Below are 24,641 nucleotides of genomic sequence, written 5' to 3' on the forward strand. Positions count from 1 at the left end.
GCGCCCAGCCCCTCCCTGGAGTAGGCCCCGCCCCCGGTGGCCCCGCCCCCAGCCCGCCCGGGGAGCCGAACCCGAGCAGATGCTGGGACGTGCCGCGCGGCTCCAGCCCGGGCGCGGTGGTCCCGACCGTCACCCGGATTGCAGGGGGTCGCCGCTGAAGAGGGGCTCGGCGCCCGGCGGGGACTGCAGGTGTGTGGCTGGGCGGCCGGGGCGGGCGCGGAGGGGACGAGGGGGAGCTCAAGGCAGAGCCGGAGCAGGCTGGGGACCGTCGGGGAGCGGTGCGCTCCGAGAGCAGCGGCTGCAGCGGGTAGGCTGGACAGATCCTGCTGTCTTCCCGCTCCATGCATAGGGTCCACCGCGCGGAGGCACCGGGTCCGCAAACCCGCGTTCCAGATAATCCCGGAGACAGAAGGGGCGTCCCGGGGACTGGCCATCGTTATCTAGGTAGCCACTGCTGGAGGCCTCTATGCGGCCGAGGGTGTCCGCAGCCTCCTGCCTCCGTCACAGGCCGCCCTGTGTCGTGGGATCGAGGAGCCTGTCCCCTCCCGCTGGGAACTCTCCCGGTGAGCGTTGGCATCAGGGGTCCTTTGCCATCAGGACCTGGGAGTGGTGGGAATGCCGTCTAAGGCACCCTCCGTCGAGCCTCAGCCTGCACCCTGCTAGTGAGCGTGGGCCCCAGACAGGGGCTGCTGTTCTAGAGAATAGCTCGCTTTGTGCTGTCGGAGGATCCGTGTTTACACACTGGGTGCCCCGCGTGACTGTGTGTGTGTGTGTGTGTGTGTGTGTGTCTGTGTGTGTCTGTGTGTGCGCGCGCGCGCACAAGCTCTTGCGTGCTGGCCCATCCCAGGCCTGGGGTAAATACACAAGAAGTTCAGGTCAGTAGGAGGAAGGAGATTGTTCAGAGGGAAAAGGAAGGCGAGATGAAAGCAGCAGGATGTGGTATAAAGTGAATTAACAAGCCTCGGTGCAGAGAGGAGGGGTGGGTTTAGGCAAAATGAGGGCTAAAAGTAGGCCAAGTCTGCCTCCAAGGCCCCTTCTGGATCGCTCTGCTCCATCCCACAGGCTGCTGTATCTTCTCATCCACACTTTCCTTTCTCCTGCCCTCGGGCCACCTGGTAGGGCACTGGTTCCCAGAGCTGACCACACTTGGGGCTCTCCTGGAGTGTTTGTTAAAACCCAGATTCTCCAGACCCCAGCCCTGACGCGCAACCTCCAGGGGTGGAGTCTGTATATTTGGAAACTGTTAATAAGCTCTTTAATTGATGACGCTGGAGCCATTGCTTGGGAACCATGTGTAATGTGTGACTTTTGGCATCTTACTGCCCCTCTCCTGACCTCAGTCTTCTTATCTGTAAAATGGGCTCCAACACTGACCTACAGGCCTGTACGGAAGATGAAGGAGGCAAGTGCGGTGAGAGCCGCTGCACACAGGAGATGCTCCATGGACGTTTGTGGAATGAGAGACAGGTTGTCACAAGCTTCCTGGTTTCCTCAGCATGGCCTCAGTGGTGTGGATCTTTACTGAGGGGCCTGTGGAAGACAAAGAAGGCAGTTTTGGATGGTCAAACTCTCTCTTTCTGCTTAGGTGTACCCTCCCCTGCTTTTTTTAAGCATAACTATTCAGGACTGTGGGGGTGGGAAGGCCCGGGGCCTTTGTGTGCTGGGCCTCATTGGGGTTTGAAGAACCCCCCCGCATCTTACCTCCAGCTTAGGTGGGGGGATGACAGATGACTCTCACTCCCCTAGGAGCAGTGGAAGCAGACCACCTCTGCCTCCCTGTTTCCCTTTCCTCTCTCCCACTTACTGCTTTTTGTTTCTTTCAAGAATAATAGAGGGGAAGCTAACTGGTGGCACTGGGTGACAAGCGTGTTTGGGGTCGCTGGTGGCAGGATGCAAAGTCAAGGGTCGAGGCTGTGGAGGAGGCTGGCTGCTGGAGGCTGCTCTGCAATCCCAGGTGTCATTGACTGGGGGGCCACTGGCTGAGAAGTGAGAGGAGAGCCAGTAGCCTCTACCGTGGGCAGCCTAGAGTTTGGAAGCCCCAGCTTAGGTTCAGCTGAGCAATCAAGCTGTGCTGACTCGGCCTTTGTTGGAAGAGGCTCACCCCAAGGGGCTGAGCTGGCTGACCCCACAGGACCCTGGTGAGCCAGAAGACATTTTTGGCCTCAGCTGATGGGCTGAAAGTGTAAATCGATTTATTAAGAGAGGAATCTTCTTGAGGGGCAAGATAAAGTGATCACCAGCAGGTCAAGGGAGAGGTGTTTAGTTTGATTTTTGAGCCTCTGGCATAGGTGGGGGTCGAGGCAAAGGAAAGACTACTTCTGACTTCTGCCCAAAGGGAAGACAATACACTCCCAAAGCAAACACATATTATACCTTAAGATATTTCACTAATTGGAAGATGTATGTATTTTCACATTTTAGCGATGCTGAAATCAAGGTACATCTTGCCATTATGGCATCTTAACATTAGAATAGGCAGCAGTATTTCTTCCTTAGTGGCACACGAAATAACAGTGCCTTGTAGAATTGAGGGCATCTTAGATTCTGTTAAATACAATGTGTGTTTTACGGACTTGGGGTATCTTTAGAGGTACACAGCTACACACAGAATTATGTCATTCTCGTAATTTGCATACATTACCTTCTCTAGCAGCTCTACCTTCTAATCACCACAACTTTTCATTATATCTAGACTTAAAGGAAATTTTTGTAAAATATGTTGCTTGCCTTTATAAATATAGCACATTGGATATGATTTAATGATTTCTTGAAAATTTTATCAAATGTTTCTAGCCTGCCATTGTCTCTTGTACCCTGGGTCCCCTCAGGACGTATTTGCAGCCCATTCTGTTTTGTCCTTCCTTTTGCTCTTTGCCTGTGATTTCACAGTATTGAGTGTGTGCTAAGAACCTCATGGCCTTTAATCTTCATGGCCACACTCTGAGGTGGCTACAACTATTGCTCCCATTTTACATATGAGGAAACTAAGGGCCAAGTCCACGTGGCTAGAAAGTGCCAGAGCTTGGCTGACTCTGGCCTCTGCTCTTGACCAGAGGTGACCAAGACTGCGTGGCAGCCTGCATGTTCTTATGGGAGTCAAGTGCATGCCCTGAAGGGCACGACATTTGGGGCGTAAATTATGGTCATCCACAGGTGTTTTTGTTTGTTGATTTGCTTGCTTCGAGGCTAGCAGCTAGGTTCTGGATAGTTGAGGTTATCAGTTAAGTGGTTTCTGGATAAGTGAGACATAGCTGTAGCAAGGTACACCCATGGGGGGGTGGGGACAGATGAATGGGAAGAAGTGGGTGACTTTCATGGCACAGAGCAGATACTGGGTCCTTCTTGAGTCGACTGAGCCTACCAATGGAGGTGCTAGACTTTGGGCTTTAGAGTTTGGCATTAATGGGAGACCCTGCCTCCATCCTCCAGACTCTCTCCTGTGTCTGTCCGTGGTGATGTGAGATAACAAATCTGAGCAAGTCGCTTTTCAGCTGCAAACCCTGCAAAGCTGCCATTGCCTTCGAGAGAAAGCTCACACCCCTTAAACTGGCTAGCATGATGTCCCACCACCTAGCACAGGTTCACCCCTCCTGATTCATCTCCTGAAGCTCAGGCAGACCTCTGTGCCTTTGCATGTGCTGTTCCATCTCTCCAGATTGCCCTTCCCCTCCTCCACCTGCCTGTGAACTGCAAATTCCTCCTCCAATGCCTGGCTCAAGCCTCATCTTCTAGCATTCTTCCCCAACCCCCCTCTTCACCCCACAGCACTACCCACCCCCCCTCCTGTCCTCATTGTGCCCTCTGTGTCCTCCCACCATGGCACTGACCACCCTGGCCTACAAGGTCTGACTTGGCACATCTATGGCCTGCTCACCAGAGCTACCTGATGCTCCCCAGGGCATCAAGCTGTCACCATGAAGCTCCCCAGGATCTCATAGGCACACCAGCAGTAGATACTGCCTGAACACAGGACGGGGTGGGGGCAGGGGGTGGGGGCAGGAGGGAGTGGTGTGCTTTTCATTTTCGTGTCCTCTGGAGCCTTCTTGTTGCTGTTGTTGACCTAGGCAAATGAGCTGTGTGGTTTCCTCATGGGGGGCAGGGCTGGGGTGTGAGGGCTGGAGGTGGCTTCCAGGCTTCTGCCTCGCAAGGGGTCAGGGGGCCTTGTTTCTGCCTGACTCCTCCACTCCTAGCTTTGCGACCTGGGCTAAGTCTGGGGGCCCTTCTGGGTGTCAGTTTCTATAAGATACTGGTGTGGCACTCAATGCTTTCTGCAGCCTCTGCTTCACCTGTGACTCATTTGCTCAGCACTCTCGCATGAACACCTTGTGCATGCCAGGCATTGCCTAGGCTCTAAGGACACCAAGCAAGACAGACATCGTTCCCACTCTTGTGGGCAGGACACTCGACGCACATATTGTTTAATTACAATCGTGAGAATTATGGGATGCTGTGAGATTATGGAAAGGGAGTCTAACCTAGTTTGGGGGTTAAGGAAAGGCTTCCCTGAAGAAGTCATATTTGAGTTGAGACTTGAGAGATATGAAATAAAACAATAATGACAATAATAATAACACCTAACATTCAGCAGACGCTTGCTAAGGACTCTCTGGGTGCATTCTCTCAGGCATACATTTCAACAACTCTGGGGTGTGTGGCCTTCCTCTCCTGTGATAATGAAAGATGTAGCTGCTGGCAAGTACCTGGGTCTGGGTCTGGCGAAGATCAGGGGCTCATTCCCACGCTCCCCATCCCTCTCCCTACTCCAAGGTCCAGCTTATGGACATTGAGGTCATGAATGCTATTATGGGAGGGGCTCCCTCTTCCTTTTCACTGCCCATCACCAGAGAGCACATCCTGCTCAGGCATCCCCTGCATTTGTGTTTCTCCATCAATAGCTAGGGGAGTCCCCATCCACAAAACATTGCACTGCATTGTTTGCTGGGTCTTCATTCTGTCCCTCTTAGGAGCCGTGGTTCCTGTAGGGGACAGAAACCTAGATCCTGATTTTCTGTATCTAAGAAGTCACTTCCCACATCCTTCTTCTTAATCCGAAGCTGCCCCCCTCCTCCCCAGAACCATGAGGTCTAGGCAGATGTATCACTGGGTTTTGGGTCTGAGCATTTGTCTCTGCATGGGATGGTGGTTTGGGCTCTTGTCAGGCAAATCTTCACACAGCCACTTCCACCCAACCTGTCCGAGGTAGCCAACCTCTTTGTTGTATTCTCTGCATTAGTTAGAGCCCATCTATACCTACAGCTCTTCGAGGAGAGTCTTGAACTCTCTCTAGATAGTGGGCCCCTTTGAAAAACGGATGAAAATAATTTGCCAACAGAGAGCTTGTAATCTTCTAAGATTACCCCCCATAAGCACACATGTGCACATGAACACACACACACACACACACACACACACAGTCTCTCTCTCTCTCACTCTTTCAAAGTTTTGCATACAATTCCAGGGTCTTCTCAGACTTCTGCAGTCCACCAAGGAACCTGGGTTGATAACTCCTGTTCTAGAAAATCTGACTTTCTCTCTGCATTTCTTGGATAACCCCAGCACAACTCTGCATGGGAGGAAAACCATGCAGAGGACGCTGCTGGTGACTCCCTGCTGAGAATTCAAGGTGGTGTGCCAGGGGACCCAGCTCTCTGACTGTGCACGGAGCCACCGCCACATGCACCCTTTCTGGGTTTCTCATGACATTTTGAATTCAACCCATTCCCACGATGATTGAAGGGTGGTATGTTTGCTGGTGGAGTCCTGACAAGAAGCCCCTGTGCTTTGCCCCCCCAACCTGGGAATTAGATTTAAGCCTTGTACTGAGAGAGAAAAATGCATGTTTGTGGCCATTCACATGAATAGGAGTCCAGGAGTCCGAGGGGCAGCTGTTGCTGTTTCTTTGCCACAGTTGTCCCAACGACTGGCAGGAGCTTGGGGCTGTGTTTCTCTGATGTGGTCACAGTTCTTTACAACCAGTGCCTTGAAGTAAAGTGCCACATGGGAAGGGAGTTTTCTTCAATTCCTCTTTTCTAAGCATTTTTAAAAGCACGAATGGACATTAAGTTTGTCAAATACTTTTTAAAGCATCTAATAAGGAACTCTTGTATTCTTTCATCTTGTGATAGATTTATGTGACACATTATGTCATTAACTTCCTCGTATTGAGCCCTCTTTGCATTTCTGGAATAAACTCAGTTTGGTCGAAGTGTTTTGGTTTTTTAAGACAGTGCTGGATTTGATGTGCTGTGATTCTCCTTACGCTTTTCACATCTGTTCTCCTGAGTGAGTTTGGCCTCTATTTTCCTTTTCTGTGCTGCTGCTGTTAGTATATGATACACCCATTTTGCAAAATGATTTGGGAAGCATTTCCTCTTCTCCTGCACCCTGGGGCAGCTTATAGAACGGGGGAATGATCTGTTCCTTGAAGGTTGGAAGAATGGCTTAGGGCTTTTTTTTTTTTTTTTTGGCAGTCAGTTGATTCGGGAATCTGAACCCTTGACCTTGGTGCTATAACACTGTGCTCTAACAACTGAGCTAACCAGCCAGCCCCAGCTTAGGTCTTTAGGTGCTCCAGTGCTGGCTTCTTGGCTTCCCACTCCCCAAGATTTCTCTCTTTTCTCTTCTCAGTCCTCCCAAGTATGTACCTATAAACCTCAGTGCTCCCAAGCTGATGCTTGAGAGTCGTCTTTGATTTGTGGTTTCCAACAGTCAGCCATAGGTCCCATGAGTCCTTCCTTTATATGCCCTTCAGCTTACAGAAAGACCAATTTCCACACTGAGCTGGCAGATCCATCTGGAGTGCAGTTCAACTCCAGGTGCATTTAGTGGAGAAGCTGATCAACCACTTCATACCCAGCGAAAGGTACCCAGGATGGTGATGACATAATATGAAATGATTAGAGAGGTGGTAATGTTTTTCTCTAAGAAGATACAGGGGAGCAGTAATATCTGCCTTCAGATATTTGAAGACCTGCTCTGTGGAAGTCATTCATTCTCCAGGATGGAAAAGGGGTCAAAGAAGGGAAATTGTAAGGAAATAGACTTCAGCTCACTATAGGGAAGATCTTAGAGTAATTCAGAGCAGATCCACAGTGGAATGGGTGGCCTTGTGGTAATGAGTTCCCCATTGTGGGAAGTATTCAGGGAAAATAAATGTCAGATATTATAGGAACAATAGTTGTGAGAATGTTGACCACTTCTAAGAGTCTCTCTAAACCATAGGGGCCATGTTGGACTGGTTCTGTAAACATTGGTTGTTCCGAGAACATAATTTGAATTTAAGAAGTTCAGTAGCCTTGAGCAAAACAAATTCCAAAGCTGGGCAGTCCCCTCACAATCCCCGGTTCTCCTGCAGAGCCAGTTCCCCCAGAGCACGAGCTCCTTGGCTGTTAGAAAATCGTAGCCATCCGTGGTGAGAGACCCCGTAGCTTTCACTGGACCCCTGGATCCTTGCCCACATCCTGTGCTGGGAGCATGGGCTTTTTTGGGGTCTCCTGTGGCTCCTTCCAACATCTGGTGAAATAAAGTAACTGAGCCCCACTTCAGAATCACCTTCTCTGTGGGTGTCCCAATAAGCTCTCAGAGCGAACCTCCCTAACCTCCGGGTTGAGCTGGGAATTAATGGCCGCTTGTTCTTGGGGTTTTCAAGCCAACGTTTCACAGGCCTTGCATTCTGTGTTCACTTCTGTACTGACATCTTGGGAGTTTCATTTTGAGAAAACTAAAGCCTTAGAGCTCTCCTGGGCCTGTTATTGTGCTTAAGAGAACGCAGGGGGCTGTGGTGTGATGTACTGGCAGCGGGATGGGACTAGAAGATGTGATCTCTAGTCCTAGTCCCTAATTACCTCCTCATCTCTCTGAGCCAGTTCCTTCTTGGACCAAATGGACCCTATGATTCTGACCTCCTGTGAGGTCAAAGCCTGCCTTGTAGGAGCTGCTTTGATGGGCCAAGCAGAGGGGGGGCATGCTCCTTTCCTCATGGTGCCCGCTGTACGGCAGGACTCCCCGTGACTGCGAGTCCCTCTTCAGACCACAATGGCACAATCACTATCTCCAGCCCACGAGCATCTGTTGGATGGCTTCCTCCAAGGTCGCCATTGGCTTTATACGGCTGGTCCCAATGGCCTCTTCCCAACCTGCATGTGTCTTTGAAGCGTCGACAGCATCTGATGCCCATCACTCCCACTAGGCGCTCTTGCTCTTCCCACATACACCTCCACCTGCTCCTCGGCTGGCTCTTCTTGCTGTCCTGGGATGTGCTTACCTCCCTCACTCAAACCCTGTCTCCAAGGACGTGCTGGTTATTTTCACTTGGATGCCCTGTTTCCACTTAAACATACGCAGAGCCCGACTCTGCATCCACAAAGCAGGCTTCCTCTGCAGACTTCCCCATTTCTGTCTCTGCTGAACCCTTCACGTCGTCTCCGAGTCCTGCCTCCATCCCTCTCGCTCGCCACTCTCCAGCCAGTTCTGCTGCTGCGACCTTTCCCCATGGCTCTCGCCCCTCCTGCTTCCCCGTTGTCCTCGCTGCCACCCAGCTCAGCTTTCCTCGCCGTACACTTGCGGTGGGCCCTCCGGGCCACAGGCTCTTCCTGGCTTCACCAGGAGATTCTCCTTATGAAAACTCCATTGTCATCATGTTCAGGAGCCTGGGATGGCCCCCCCCCCCCCCCTCCCCAGAGGGAAAGTCCAAAGTCTTTGATCTTCTGTTGTGTTTCAAAGTCAAGTCCCTCTCCTTTCTCCACGAATCCTCACGCTCCCCTCCGGCCAGACTGCCTGACCCAGTTCCACCAGGACCTGTCATGTGTCCTTGCCTCTCTCTTCCCCCTCCTGATGAGACCTTCCCAGCAATTCTGTTCAGCACTGACTCCCCAATGCCTAGCAAGGCCTGCATTGTGATGTGCTCAGTTGGTGTTTGCTGAATGAATGATTGCCTGGTCAAGAAGCCAGCACTGAGGAGGCCTGGAATGCCCCCATCGCAGATCTTTGCGGGGTTTAGTCGTCCTTCCCGCAGGGACTGCACCCTTCAGGCCTCTCACTGGCCTTCTGTGGGCCTCTGAAGGGGCTTCAGTTACCCATGTCTTTGCCACCCAGTACAGGACAAGGCAGATGTCCTCCTTTGGGCTACTTCTGATGCCATGAGCCCCTGGCAAACTCCAGATGCTGAGACCCCTCTCCTTGGGAATCCTCTTACCCCCCTCCAATGCAGTCAGATTTAGGATGAGCAGTTCTCTAAGTCTGAGAACAGGGGAAGCCCTGGGGAACCTCCCCCTCACAAGCCACTCTCAGTCTGGTGACAGCTTCTGCATAGGAGCCTGGGGAAGTGTCTGTTTGCAACATGGTGTTTACAAGGCAAAGGGGCTTCCTGTCCTGCCTACTGGGCAGGCTGTGGGGCAATCCAGAGCTGTGTTTTCAGGGGGAATGGGGCAAAGAAATGGCTGAAGGGTTTTGGGGGATTCTGCAAACATCCCCTGGGGGTGCCTGGCCTACCTGACCTTGGACGAGGTCCAGGGAGATGTCGAACTCAGGTTTTTTAATTGGGAGCAAATAAAGTATTATTAATTTGTGTATTGTTCTTTATAGCTTGCAAACATACAAAGTGTTGTTAACAAACATGGCCCCATACTAGTCCCATGTGGAACCCTTTAGAGCAAAAAAAGACTTCCTCCTCTCTCCCAAGCAGGGAGCATGGGTCAGAGTAAAGACAAGGTTCTTTTTTTCATTTTCCTTTTTTTTTTTTTTGGAGGGGAGTTATGCTCCGGAGAGGAAATAGGGCTTTCTGGGGGAAGGGGAGAACCAGGAGAGAGCCCTCCCATTCTGATTTAGAGTGCACCCATGACAGAGAGTGACACTGTGCACACCTGATAAATGGGCCAAGGAGGCTGGTACTGGCCTTCCTGCCTCCTCACAGGGCTGTGACAGCTCAGGAGTACCCACCCACCAGCCTGGAACCATTGCTGTGGCACCCACAAGACCACGAGCTTGTGCCCAGAGCCCCTTGTTGTCTCCGAGCCCCAATACGGTCATCTGGAAAGGTCTTGGAAGGCAGCTCAGGCTTCCTTGGTTCTGGGGATGGAAATATAATCCATGTTCCCTCTTCAGTAAGTGGGTGTTCCAAGAGTGGGTGTTCAAAAGATGGGGCTCGCCCTCACCGCTTGACCGCTGGAGAGCTAAGGTTGTTGCCTGTGGCGAACCCTTTCTCTGAACCCATTAGAGGAAGGATGCAGAGTGTGGGCTGCCCAGCTGCAGGGCCGATGTGCAGAAGCTCCCGTGGCATCCACACATTGGCCTGCGGGACATGAGGCGATAATATTGGTTTGTGTAAGGAAGTTTGCTATAAGAGAAGAAAAAAATAAGGGTGCAGCCCTTCTGAAAACCTGATAATAAAAACCTCCTACTTAAGAGAGGCAGAGGGGTGGAGTTGAGGAGAGAGATGAGGGTTCGAGTCCGACAAGGACTGGCCTTGTGTAGGTGTCGAGAAAACACTTTTCTGAACTGTTGAGGCTAAGGAGCTCGGGCTCAAGGCATGTGAAATATTTGCACATCAGGTCAGGAAGTTGTCCTAGAAGGTACCTGAGTCAGCTAGAAGAACGAGATGATGGGGACTTGTGGGAATCGATAGAAGCAAGCCCTCAATACTGGGCCATGTGTTGGATTTAGTGGATAAAAAGGAGGTGCCACCAATTTCCCATTCCCTTATTCTCCCACCCTTGGCCAAGGCACCATGCTATCATGGCCCAGCATTTTCCTCTGAGATGGATGTAGCTGGCTGAGAATGCCCCTTCTTGGGCTGTGGCTCATGTCTACTGGGTTCCCATCAGGGCTCCTGTCTAGAGAATGCTGAAGAAGGGTTGGGGCCATGGTCGCCATGTGATAATGGCCACAATTCCACCTGAGATCCAGAGCTCAGTCCCCTAGGAGAGCCCCATCTTCCCTCTTCCCCCCACCCATCCAGCATATTTGAAGATGGGGGATTACTGCTCACTGTCTGTATTATTCCTAAGACCTGCTCATCTTGTGTACGGAGGAAAAGTTTAGTAATGCCCGTAATCTACCTTCTTATTGACCTGTAAGCGATGACCTCCCATTCATTTACTAAAACAGTCCCCTCTCAACTTGAATTGCTGCATTACTAGATGGCCAACCTAGTTTGCTCCAAAGAATGTTTGGCCATTAAATAATTCAATCTTTGCTGCTGTTCTCCCTATAGTAGCACAGATAGAGGTGGGCATTCCATATAGAAAATTTATGCTGCTTCTCTGGAGGATGAGTTCAGCTTTTATGAAGTGTCCCTTGCAAGGGAATTTTGGGTACACCATGTGGTCTCTAAGGTCAGACCATAAAACATACTCTACAGATTCAGGGGAAATCCACCAGCTGTATCTAAATGACACGGTAACAAACAAAAACATAATTTTGCTTATTAGATAACTCAGCATTGACTGAAATATTTGTTAGTATATTGATTTTTCTGTTGTATTGGAGATACCCCAAATAGTCGTGGCTTAAACAAGATAGAGGTTTATTTCTCTCCCATGTAATAGTCTGAGCATAAGTGATCCATACTTTACATGATGGAGCTCCACAGGCTGGGAGCAAAGTTTCCTTCCATATTATTGCCTTGCCTTCTTCAACATATAGCTTTCGTCTCATGGTCCATGATGGCTGCTCTAGCAATTGCCATCACATCTGCATTCCAGCCAGCATAGGAGAAAAGGGGAAGGAGAGGGCATGCTTCTTCCTTTTAAAAGCATGATTTGGAAATTGCAGTCATCATCATCTCCTCACAGTCCAGTGGCCAGAATGTAGTCATTGGCCACACTTAGTTGCAAGAGTCTGGGAAATACAATCTAAAATTTCTAAAAGTTATATTACTATAGAAGAAAGGAGAGCAGATATGGAAGGACAATTATGAGTCTCATCCACATTTGAAGTCTACTAGTTTGAGATCTTTGTGAGGCTTTGCTGTCATATAAATGTTCTTTAACCCTTCTATTGTGGATGAAGCATGACTTCTAAGCCCTATTGAAAACCGTTCACAAAAAATAGCATGCTGTACCAAAAGGTGTAACCAACCCAAATGTCCATTGATGGATGAGTGGATAAAAGAATGTGTATATACATACAATAGAATATGATTCAGCCTTAAAAAGGAATGATATTCTGAAACAGACGAAAACATGAATAAACCTGAGGACATGATGCTAAGTGAAATAATCTGGACACACAGGGATAAACACTGTATGAGGCCACTTACATGAAGTACCCTGAGTAGTCAAACACATAGAGACAGAAAGTAGGTTAGAGGTTACTGGAGGCTGTAGGGAGAGGAGATGGGGAGTTAGTGTTTATTAGCTACAGAGCTGTAGTTTGGGAAGATGAAAAGTTCTGTGGATAGAAGGTAGTCATGGTTACACAACAATGTGAAGGTACTTAAATGCCACTGAACTGCACTCCTAAAACTTGTTAAAATGGTAAATTTTATATTGTGTATATTTTACCACAATTAAAAAAAAAATAGCATACTAGAAAGGGCCAAAAGAAGAGTTCTCTGGCATTTCAGGAGAGAGGTCCCTGAAGATGAAGACACTCAGTACCCATCGGACGAGGTTATTTAGCCAGTGAGGACACCTCCTCTCTGTGTTCAGCTCACAATTTTTACATTGTCCTGAGACCATGGAAAGACTTGCTAAAACTCAGACATACCGTTACCTGTCTCGTTAGTGAATCCATTAATCCTACTAGCCACTGGTGGTCCCTGGATCCTTTCCTTAGTGCTCATGAACTGCCTCTTAATGATGTGAAGAGAATGTTGCCAGGGGGCCACTGGACTCAGACATGTAGTTTCCAGGATTCTACTTTTTTTCTGTTCCCCAAAATGAGGATCACCTTTTCTGGTCTGTGTCTGTGTCACTCTCCATCTTTCTCTTATGCATCTTTTATTCTCTCCCATTCTTCAAAGATAATCGGTAGCAGTTCCCTTTCACAACCTCAAGTTTCTTTATGACTGTGAGTTGCATTTAACCTCATCTGCAACGCTAAACTCATTTTGAGCAGTTTAGGACTACTTGACTTCAAGTGTCTCTATATCGGACCATTCTTCTCCAATCTACCTCTCACTCTGTGGCCGGTGTGATCTAAATCCCAAGGTGTGTAAGGCCATTCACAGTCGGCCCCCGCTGCCCCCAGCCCACGCAGCTTCATCTCCCTGCACCTCCTAGGGCTGAATGGCTGCCAGTTCCCCGAGGGACCCGTGCTGTCTCATGCCGCTTGCCTCTTGCCTCTGTCCATTTTTCCACCACCACGCTTGAATCTCACCCAGGGTAGGCAGCTCCTCTTCCCTGAAGATTTATCTCAGGAGTTGTCCTTTTGGAGAACCTTTCCTAATTGACAGTCTTCCTCCTTCAAGTTACTATTGTGCCCGCCCCATATTAGCCTCTGCTGGGACACCTAACCTATTGAGCAGTTTCTACTTTGAGGGTTATTTTGGATGGTGCTGCTCTGAACGTTCTAGTGCATGTCCTTTGGGTATATACCTAGGAGCAGAATTGCTGGGTTGTGGGGCATGCACAGGTCGAGATTTAGTAGGGACTGCTAAATGGTTTTCCATTTGGAAAGTGATCTTACCAGCTTACATTCCCACCAGCAGTTGTGAGTGTTCACATCACTTCCCATCCTCCGTGTCTTCCGTCTTGTTCATTTTAGCCATTCTGGTGGGCATCTGGTGGCATCACGTAGTGGCTTTAATTTGCATTTTCCTGATATTAAATTGAGCACCTTTTCATGTGGTTTTGTGGCAATTTGGATATCCTCTTTTGTGAAGTGTCTGTTCAAGTCTTTTGCCCATTTTTTCTTTTGGGTTGTCTGTCTTTTTCGTACTTTTTTGGTTGCTCCTGCCACATCGTGTGGTGACCACTCAGGAGTCCATGTTCCCTTGGACTATGAGCTCCATGAGGTTTCTAGACCCTCCGTGCCTAGTGAAGTCCCTCAAATAATAGACCCTCAATACAGATTTTCTGTTGACCAAATAAACCATTTTTGACCCAGACTTAACAGTAGATGACCATTCTCCTTGAGAAAAAAGGTGAAGTTGACACAGGAGTGGAGTGCTGTGGAATGCTCTCGGGCATCTGTGACTGTCCTGAGCAGTCAGCCTGATCTCTCCTGGTTTGGGCTCTGAAAATAATTCTATGGGCCTTTTTTGATGTCTTCAGTGTTTTTCTCAGGCCTTGATTTTGCAACATGCTCCCTCTCACTTTTTTCGTATGCATTCTGATTTAGGGACTTCACTTCTGTCCCTACATATGTCCCATGATGTCACTCTGACCCCTCTACAGTCCCCCCTCTCTTCTCCTTGGTGACAGTCCATGGCTGAACCTTCAGGTTTTAATATTCAGAGTTTTCTTTCCCTGTTAAGCCAGCCTCTCTTGATTCCTGACATCTTGGAAATCTGCTCTGTTAAAGTGTAAGACTTGTGTCTATGTCTAGCATTTTCTTCCGTGATTCTTAACAACTTGGAGGTGAAGCGAACGTTTTCTTCCCATTTTCCTTTCACTTCTATTTTACAAACCTTTCATTGTTCTTGGTCAGAATCAAAGACAGAAGATAGAATGATAATTTTCCTTATTGCTTCCTTGACCTTCCAAGAGATGAGATGATTAGAGGAACAAGGATTAATCTAAGGACCTGATTTTAACCTAATGAGCCTTTTAGCCATTGTCCAGATAAAGCTGCGGCCATCCCTAGACCTTGCAGCGTCCATATCTCAGTCAGGCTAGGTGTGTGGGATCCTTTATCTTTCTTCAAACCTCTTTATCCTTTACTTACTCATTCCTTTATTTGTTCATTAATTCTGCAAATATGTGCCAGGCACTCTCCTAAACCCTCATGGAGCTGGGAGTGAGAGGCAGACAATAAACAGCATAAAAAAAGTAAAATGTACAGTGTGTCAGTTAGTGAAAGAGATGTGGAAAAAAGTAAAGCAGGATGTGCCAGAGATGGGGTTTGCCAGGAGTCCCCGTTGAAAACATAACGTAAGGACTGGAAAGAAATGAAGGGTGAGCCAAGCAGACATGTGGGAGAACAGGCGAGTGCCAGGGTCCTGAGGCTGGCGTGTGCCTGGTGAGTGGCTGTGATTGTTCTAGTGCTCAGAATGTAGCAGCTTCTGTGCTGGCATCAGCCAAGCTCAGTATTTGAAACGAAGGACAGTGTGTTAGTCATCTTTGTGTCTACCACAGCATCCAGCAGGGTATCTTGTGATCATATTCACTTGATCAGAAAGGTTTGTATTAGAGTGAATGAGCTTAGGTTGGATAACCTCTGAGTCGCTATGATTATCTTAGATGCCTAGTGGAGTGACACCATCTCTGAGTAGCTTATTTTCTATGTGGGCTTTCCTGAACACATGGTCCAGTGGTTTCCAATCATGTGGCCTGGTCTCTGTCAGGGTATAGAGCCTACACCAGTTGTGTATGTTATAGATACCATGGCTGTGTAACACACTACCCCCAGAACATAATGGTATAGGTGAGACTGCAACCATTTTGTTATGCTCATGGCTTCTGTGGGTCAGGAATTTGGGCAGGCACAATAGGGATGGCTTGTCTGTGTTCAGTGATATCTAGAGCCTTAGCTGGGAAGACACAAATAGCTGTGGACTGGAACTGTAAACCAGAGTGCCTGCAAGTGGCCTCTCTGTGTGGCTTGGGCTTCCTCACATCATGGCAACCTCCAGATTGAGTCGGGTTCCTTATGCAATGGCTCAGAGCTCCAAGGGCAAGTCTTCTAGCAAATGGGATGGTGGCTGCATTGCCTTTAATGACCTTACCTTGGAAGCCAGACAGCATCACTTCTACTGTAATCTATTGTTGAAGTAGTCACAAGCCTATCCAGGTTTAAGGGGATGGGAGATAGATTCCACCTCTTGATGGTGGTGTAGCAAGACTATGTTGTAGATGAGGATGTGGGAGGGGAGATACTGTCTTTGGAAAATACAATCTTATAATGTGCCTTCTATTTCCCTGGGGAGGAATTCCCATTTTATGCTGTCACTGGGCTATGGAGGATTTTCGGATGACTTCTCTGCACCCTGCCCAGCATAAACTTTCCGTGTAAGATGGTTGTAAGGCCAGCCTTCCTCTTCCTGCTGCTGCCAGCAGTGCTGTCCCAGGCTCTCTCTGGCTCCACAATGAAGCCTCCCTTGTGAATGAGGAGTAGCTAAGGAGCCAGGTCGAGAGAACACAGCTCTGGTGCCAGTTTCTCATCCCCTGAGGAGTGAGAGTGTTTGTGTATCTGGGGTCGGGGGAGACCTGTTGCTTCATTAGGGAATAATCCCGTAAAGATGGTGTCCAATCAAATGCCCCACCCCAGTGGCTAGTTTCCTGGCAAATCTGCTGGGTCCTGGCTGTGCCTCCTGAGTGGATGGGAAGCCAGGGCCTGCCTGGGAGTGAGTGTTTCTACAGCTGGGGAGGACCCAGATTCCTTCAAAGAGGTGTGAGGGGGCCAAGCCAGGCTTTGGCTAGAAGCCCGCCAGAGCTGAGGCAATGAGGTAGGTTTGCAACCTTGCTGGGCTGCCTGGACCCCCAAGCACCACACTCTTCCTGAGGAGGAAGAGCCTCTTCCATGCCATGACTTTTCTCTCGCTTATTCATTTGCTGTGCACTTGCTGAACATCCATCTGTTAACCTTAGAGCAGGAAATTGTGAGCGAATGCATAAGGGAATAGGTATAAACCCCTTTTCTCTAGTCATATGGCTCAGTACCTAGGTCTAGATCCCTGGATATAATTACCTGTGTGCTGCTATGACAAGGCTCTTGGGCCTGGGCTTGCCAGATAGAGAAGAGTCCCAGGGGTTGTGCTCAAGGAACTCTCCAGTTTCTCGTCCTGGTCCTTCTCTTAGGATCACCCGTGTTCCTGTCCTGGCCATGTGCCTTTGAAGCCTGGAGGCAAGTACGAGGAATAGGGGTGGGCCCAGGAGTGATCCCACATTCCCATATCCCCAGAGAAGGAAATGCTCAACCTCATAATTCCAGAATAAAATCGTGAAATGTTAGTGCCTGAAGGGACTTTATTTATAAATTAATCCAACTTGCCCCCTGTAAAGATGAGGTCCCTGTGGAGTGGGGCTAGTGGGTAGTCAGGCACAGAGCAGATGCTCAGCAAGAGTACATTCCCTGGGGCATAGCAGATGACATTGCAGAATTATTGTTAATGTGCTAGGTGGGATCACGGTATGGTCAGGTTGGAGAATGTCCTTGTTCCTAAAAGATGCATGCTAATGTACTAGATTGAAACATATGAAATCTCTAATATTTTTTCATGTTTGATATGGTTGAATCTAGTATTTAGGAGTGATGTGTCACAATGTGCACAACATGCAACTTACTTTCAAATGGTGCTGCAAAATAGGTGTGTGTGTGTGTGTGTGTGTGTACACGCATGTGTGTGCATGAATGCATGTGCACGTGTGCATGTGTGTTTGTGTGTGTGCGTACATGTGTGTTTGTGTGTGAGCATGCATGTGCATTTGTGTGTTTCCGTGTATGTTGCTGACATGAGGATCATGTCTGCCCAGGTGGCGTAGCAGCCAAATAGGAATAAGGCTGAAGGGAGAACGAGGCTACAGAACTTCCCTCCATCTTCCTTCCCTCCATCCAAGACTCCCCCCACAGCCAGCCTCCCTGCCCTGTTCCTGGTGGCGGGGTGTTGGTGGGGCTGAGTGGGGCCTCTTGCAGGCCCACTCTGCTCAGACCTGAATTGCTCCAGCCTGAATGGCTGAAGTGTATTTCCCAGCCTGGAAGGGCTGCTGGGGAAGGTAGCATCTTTTCTCAGGGCCTGGGGTATCAGGATGCGGGGGAGCAGCAGGAGCAGAGAGAGGAGTTGCTGAGGAGGCTCTGGTTATGGGTGGAGGAAAGAAATGGGTATGGCGGGGGCAGGGAGGGGCTGTCCGGGGGACAGCTGTGTGTTTCTAGATGGGGTCAGGCAGGCAGGGGCAGGGTGTGACTTCCTAGGGAGGCTGTGAGATGGGGAGGTAGCACCATGAGAAGGGGTGGCGAGCCTGGGGTCACTAGGCCAATCTTCAGCCCAGCTCTGGGGCCTGCCCATCCCTCCAGCAACTTTCACAAGAGCCTGGGCCCCTGTGAGACCCTCTGCAACAAAAGGGAGAGAAGCTGGAGATGGGATGTGGGGCGGGGGTCCCCTTGCGAGGAACTCGCAGCCCACTTCTACTTGGGCTTTCAGCTCCCTGTTGTCGAGGAAACCCGGCCTCACTGGGCCTCCCCACAGCCCTCATGCCCTTCAGACTGGAAATTCTTAGAGAATTCAGACAGGCACGGGGAAGCTCATACAAGTAAATCCTCCTAAAGCGTCCTCCAAGCCCAGGAGGATCTTTCTGATTTCCCCACCGTACTGCCTGCATACTGATGCCTGCATTCATGCAGCAAGAAAGATTTAGGGAGGCCGGAGGATGAACTGGCTGGCAGATGGTACAGGTGTCAGGGGTGGCTGTAGCAGGTGGTTCCCTTGAGCGGGGGATCCCCAAACTGCAGCCCCTCCGGGCTGCTCTGCCACATCCTGTGCCCGGGCACAGCGCGGGCTGCTGTCGAAGCACAGGCCAGATGTGCAAATTCTGCGGCTGTGCCCAGGGCCGAGTGCAGCACGGCTTGCTTTTCTTGGAAATCATTGGTGATTTGTTAGAAAAACAGGAAACATTGGGGCTGCTAGTGTACATCTTGACTTTTTTGTTTTTGTTTTTGAGCTCCTTTCATCTGTCTCAGTCTCAGGAGGTTTGAAGGCATCTGTGCTGAGCCCTGCCCTTCGAGCCTCTTCCCTTCACTCTTCCCTTTCAGTGCGTCCTCTTTCCTCTCTCTTCTCCTCTGCTGCCTTCTCCCCCAGCCCCAGTCACTGCTGTGGGGAGGGGCCAGATGCGGAGAACCGTGGAGACAGAGTGATGTATGCAACTCTGGGCATGTGCTTCTATGGGGTCTGGCTTCCCTGTCCATGCACCTGCCTCCCTCCTCTTTATAACACCCCCACAGCCCTGCATCCACCCCCCTAATCATGGAGGTTAGACAGGAAGCGAAGTGCTCTTGCCCACTGGGACCTATTGCAGCTGGGACAGCTGGAATAGCTCCCACTGTCCTGCTGCTGACAACATGGGTGATATGGCCCAAGTGGGAAGTCCTTCATCCCTGCTGGGGCAGACTGGAGCTGGGGGACCCTCAGTTGTTGCTTTACTCACAGGGACACTGAGGCTGAAAGAGAAAGGGGGCTCTCTAAGGGCCCCCGATTGGATGCCTTGCACAGAAAAGAGGAACAGGAAGGGAGTGAGGTGGTCTGGGTCCAGCCTCTGGCTCTGCCCCAAACCAGCTCCCAGAAATGCAGCAAGTAAGAGGGTGGGAACTGTGGTCATTTTGTGCACTGGATCTTTAGGAAAGTTCTAGGAAGGACTGCTGCTTCCTGGCCTCCCTCAGTCAGTTTTCCTCGGTCCCCTCTTCTCAGGGGTGAGCTCTGAGGATGTCTGGCAGTTGGTTTGGGGTTGTACCCACCCCATAATGTGGGGAGGCCCATCTCCCATTTTGTGGCTGAAGAAACTGAGGGCCAGAGAAGTTACCTGCCTTAATCCCTCATTCCCGCCCCCCAAGCAGGCCCCTAGGAGGCAAGAAGGGCAGTGGTCCCAGCATGCAGAAGAGGTTCTGCTGGAGTCTCCCCCTGCCCCGTAGCCCCCCTTCCTGATGGGCTCTACCCCTGTGTTGTCATTCATTGTGGGAGCCTCTGACAGCACACCTTCATCTGGCCCCACTCTCCCAGCGGAACTGGTTTAGGGGCTGCCCTTCTGAAGTCATACAAGGAGTCTGATATGAGAGATTAAAAACTCCCCACATCTCTCAGGGGTGTTGATTTTAATAAGAATTAAACCGTTCAGAGAGAGATAGGATGGGCAAGACTTAGCTAAGGTGGGGACTAGTGCAAGAATGGAAACCCACTGTATGTAGGGAGGTTCCCAGCAGAGAAGCGGATTTGAGGAATTCTGGGCTTGTGAAGGAGAGTGGGCAGGAAGGTGACCCCTTGTCACGGCAGGTCTCCTGAATACAGTGAACATCAGCAGGCAACAGGCCCGGGGAGCAGGAGGGGCCTTCTCTCCCCTCCGCCTGCCGGCGTTCTCATCCTCTGGATGCACAGCTTCTGGGGAGCAGAGATTCTCACCCAGGGGTTCCAGAACTTGAATGGGGAACATGTGACATCGTTATTTTCACTCACCTCTAACTGAAATTTAGTGTTTTCTTTCATCACGAACGTAGGCAACAAACCACAGTCATATCATTAGCACCTGTGACTTTGTCACCAACAGAAATCCAGATGTTTTTGTATCGCTTTACGGTGGTTAGAGGTACCTCAAAAGTCATTTATGCTTTTTACTACTTCGATGTGTAATAATGATTAGACTCACTGCTGAGTTTTGTTATTTAATGTGTTAATGAGAAGAGTGTATATTCCCATTTGATAAGTCTGATTATTTAAAAATAGTTTGACAATTTTATTTCAATGTAATTCATTCCCTTTGCAATCCTATGTATTTTTGCATTTAAAACATTATCCTGCAGAGGGGTCTGTACACTTCTCCAGATTGCCTAATGTGCCCACAGTGCAAAAAACGTTTAGAAATTCCTGCTACTGGAGCAATTAGGTAAAGAATTCTAGCTGAGGAGGGGTTTGGTGTTAGGCAGACCTGAGTTAGCAACTTTGCTCTCACTTATTGCAGACCCTGAGAAAGTGACTTTTCTCTACGAGCCATAGTTTTCTTATGTGTAAAACAGCAGTGAAGAACATTCACCTTGAAGGATTGTTCCATGTACAAGTGTCTGCCTTGTCCAGCACCTGGCAGGCAGGGGGAACTCCATTGTGGTTGTAGCTAGTGGCAGTAGTAGCAATTTATTTAAGCCCATGAGACTCAAGCAGGATTCTTTTTTTATTACAGAAGCAACTCCAGGCTAGGTTCATTTCCTGGTGTCTCTCATGCAGAAGGGTAAACTTGGGTCATACCTGGATGATATCTGTCATCTTCTTCTTTTGCTCTGGGCTGGGAGTAGGTATCCAATATGAAACTTGGTCCATAAATTCAAGTATTTAAGAAATACTTGAACCACCCACACAATGGAATATTACTCAGTCATGAAAAGGAGTAAGTACTGTTACATTCTACACCATGGATGAGCCTATAAAACATATGCTAAGAGAAGAAAGCCAGATGCAAAAGACCGCGTATTTTATCATTCTACTTATATGAAATGATCAGAATAAGCAAATCTGTGGAGACAGAAAGTAGATAAGTGTTTGCCAGAAGACAGGGGAAGGGAGATTGGGGAGTGACTGCTAATAGGTAGAGGATTTCTTTTTTGGAGTGATAGAAATGTTCTGGAATTAGTGGTGATGCACCATAGTGAGCATATGAAAAACCACCGACGTGAACACTTTAAAATGCTGAGTTTTATGTTATAGAAATTATGACTGAATAAAAGAGTAAAAATCACTACCAAGCCCATGGACATTAAAAATACAATCAAGGAATATTATGAACCACTTTATGCCCACAGATTTGATAACTTAGATGAAATGGGCTGATTCCTTATTTTACCATATGTAAAACATTCCAAATAATTCCACAGTTCTTAAGTAGCAATCTAATCCCTTTCTCACTTTTGGAAGGCAACTTTTCAGCTTAATGCATATTGCTCTCTCCATAGAGGAGGGAAGGAGGTGTATGGGCCTGCCTTGCTGAGAGCCAAACAGAGCCCAGGGAAAGACTCCACTCCTGGGAAACCTCATTGCTCTTTACAAAGTATCAGCCAAACCAGAAAGGGTATCCAGGAGGTGTTGGCCAAAACAAAAACAGAAAACATGCCGTTCAGGTTTTCAGCTTTAAGCTATTTTTGAACAACTTTTTTTTTTTTTCCCAACAGAAGTTACCAAAATATGATGGTGAGACCTCTGAGACCAAATTTTTGTCCCATCTCTACCCCGTTCCCCACTACTCCACAGAATGGATCATGTGCCCCGTGTGTTGAGGTGACCACTTAATTGCTCTCCTGCCTCCTTGAAAGATAGAAAGAAAATTATGTTTTTGCCACCGATTTAGTCATATGAAACTCATCTCATCACCCCTTTCTGGGTCTGAAGCTGCTGTCTTTAAAAGTGCCATCTCACTGTGCTTTGTATCAGTCAGTGCTGGAGAAATCTTGAACAGTTAATGTACAAAATTTTTAAATTTTCATGTTATTTTGAAACTTTGCTTCTTTGGGGTTGGAGTACCCTGGCCACACCATGTGGCTGTGAGAGCTCTACAGCCTGTGGGCTGGCAGTGTGCTGATCTTTTAAAGTTTCTTTCCCTACCCAATCCCCACTTTTTGGTAATGTTTCTGTGAAGTCTGTTTGGTGCACACCCTGCAGCTTTCTGGCTTAAAATGTACTCTCCTTTGGTGTGGTCTCTTTGGGGCCAATTGGGAGAAAGAAAAACCAATAGTGCAACTGTTTTGATACTGAGTATTGACAACTGTCTTTTTGAAATAAAAAACCAGCCCCTCCCCCCCCCAAAAAAAATACAATCAAGGAATATTATGAATGACTTTATGCCCACAGATTTGATAACTTAGATGAAATGGGCTGATTCCTTATTCCTACCAAAACTCACACAAAGAGAAATAGATCATCTGAATAAACCTATGTTTATTAAAGAAATTGAATCGATAATTAATAATTCTCCAAAACAGAAAGCATCAGATGGTTTCACTGGTGAATTCTACCTAACACTTAAGGAAAAAATGATACTGACTGTCTATGATCTATTACAGAAAATAGAAGAGAGGATGTTTCATAACTCATTCTATGAGGCCAGCATTATCCAAAGACCAAATGCAAAGATATTACAAGAAAGGAAAACTACAGCTTAATATTCCTCATGCACATAGTGTAAAAATCCTCAACAAAATATTAGCAAATTAAATCCAGCAATGTATAAAAAGGATTACATACCAGGACCAAGAGGGATTTAAATATTCCAGGTATGCAAGGTTCAACATTTGAAAAGTCCATTAATGTAGTCCATTACATCGACAGGCTAAAGAAGAAAAATCCTGTGACCAAGGGATTGGCCAGGGGGTGGCCAGTTAGCTCAGTTGGTTGGAGCATGGTGCTGATAACACCAAGGGTCAGAGTTCAATCTTTGTACCAGCCAGCTACAAAAACAAAAGAACAGAAACAAACAAACAAAATTGTATGATTATATCACTAGATGCAGAAAAAAAAATTGATGAAATCCAACACTCATTCATGATAAAAATTCCCAGTAAACTAGGAATAGAGGGGAACTTCCTCAACTTGATAAAGAATATCTACACCCCCCCCCAAAAAAAAACCCTATAGCTAACATGAAACTTAATAGTGAGAAACTAGATGCTTTCCCATTAAGATCAGGAACACGGCAAAGATGTCCCTTCTCACTACACTTCTTTAATATCGTACTGGAAGTCCTAGCTAATGCCAAAAGACAAGAAAAGGAAATAAAAGGTATACAGATTGGGAAGGAAGACATAAAACTGCTTTTGTTCGTAGATGACATAATTGTCTATGTATAGAATCCCAAAGAATCAACAACAACAAAAACGAAATTCCTGGAACTAATATGCAATTATAGCAAGGTTGCAGTACACAAAACTAATACACAAAAGTCAATTGCTTTTCTTTATACCGTCAAAGAACAATTGGAACTTGAAATAAAAAATACAATACCATTTACATTAGCACCATACACACCTATTAGAGTGGCTAAAATCCAAAATACTGTTGACATCGAATGCTGGCAAGGATGTGGAGCTAAAGGGACTCTCGTTCATTGCTGGTAGGAATGCAAAATGGTGCAGCCACTTTGAAAGACAGTTTGGCAATTTCTTACAAAACTAAATATATTCTTAGCATATGATCCATCGATCATGCTCCTGGGTATTTACCCAAATGATTTGAAAACTTATAACCACACAGAAACCTGCACACAAGTGTTTGTAGCAGTTTTATTCATAATTGTCAAAAATTGGAAGCCACCAAGATGTCTTTCAGCAGGTGAATGGATGAAAAACTGTCACACTCGTACAATGGAACATTGTTCAACAATAAAAAGAAATGAGCAATCAAGCCACGTAAAGACATGGAGGAACCTTAAATGCATATTGTCAAGTAAGAGAAGCCAGTCTGAAAGGCTACATACTGTATATTCCAACTATGTGACATTCTGGGAAAGCCAAAACTGTGGAGACAGTAAAAAGAACAGTGGCTGCGAGAGGTGAGAGAGAGAAAAATGAATAGGTGGAGTACAGGGGACTTTTAGGGCAGTGAAAATATTCTGTACGATACTGTAATGGTCTGTACATGACATTTGATATTTGTCAAAACCCACAGAACTGTACAACACAAAGAGTGAATCCTAATGCAAACTGTGGACGTTAGTTAATACTGATGTTTCACTTTTGGTTCATCCCTTGTAACAAATGGCCACACTGATGGAAGATGTTAATAACGGGAAACTGTGGGCGGGGGGGGGGGGGAGGGGGGGGGGATGGGAGGGGGGGGGGGGGGGGGGGGGGGGGGGGGGGGG

At 48.0% G+C, this 24,641-nt stretch overlaps 1 protein-coding gene across 1 annotated transcript in view; it reads left to right on the top strand.

Annotated features, from left to right (window-relative positions):
- The first annotated feature begins 98 nt into the window (after positions 1 to 98).
- PIK3R5 (phosphoinositide-3-kinase, regulatory subunit 5) overlaps positions 99 to 24,641 on the top strand; it is a 77,790-nt gene continuing 53,247 nt past the window's right edge. The window contains exon 1 of the mRNA XM_008565442.1: positions 99 to 189. The gene's annotated coding sequence lies outside the window, so the exon portion shown is untranslated. The remainder of the gene's footprint in view (positions 190 to 24,641) is intronic.

Source organism: Galeopterus variegatus, unplaced genomic scaffold, assembly GCF_000696425.1.
Source record: "Galeopterus variegatus unplaced genomic scaffold, G_variegatus-3.0.2 Scaffold199, whole genome shotgun sequence".
Taxonomy (NCBI): domain Eukaryota; kingdom Metazoa; phylum Chordata; class Mammalia; order Dermoptera; family Cynocephalidae; genus Galeopterus; species Galeopterus variegatus.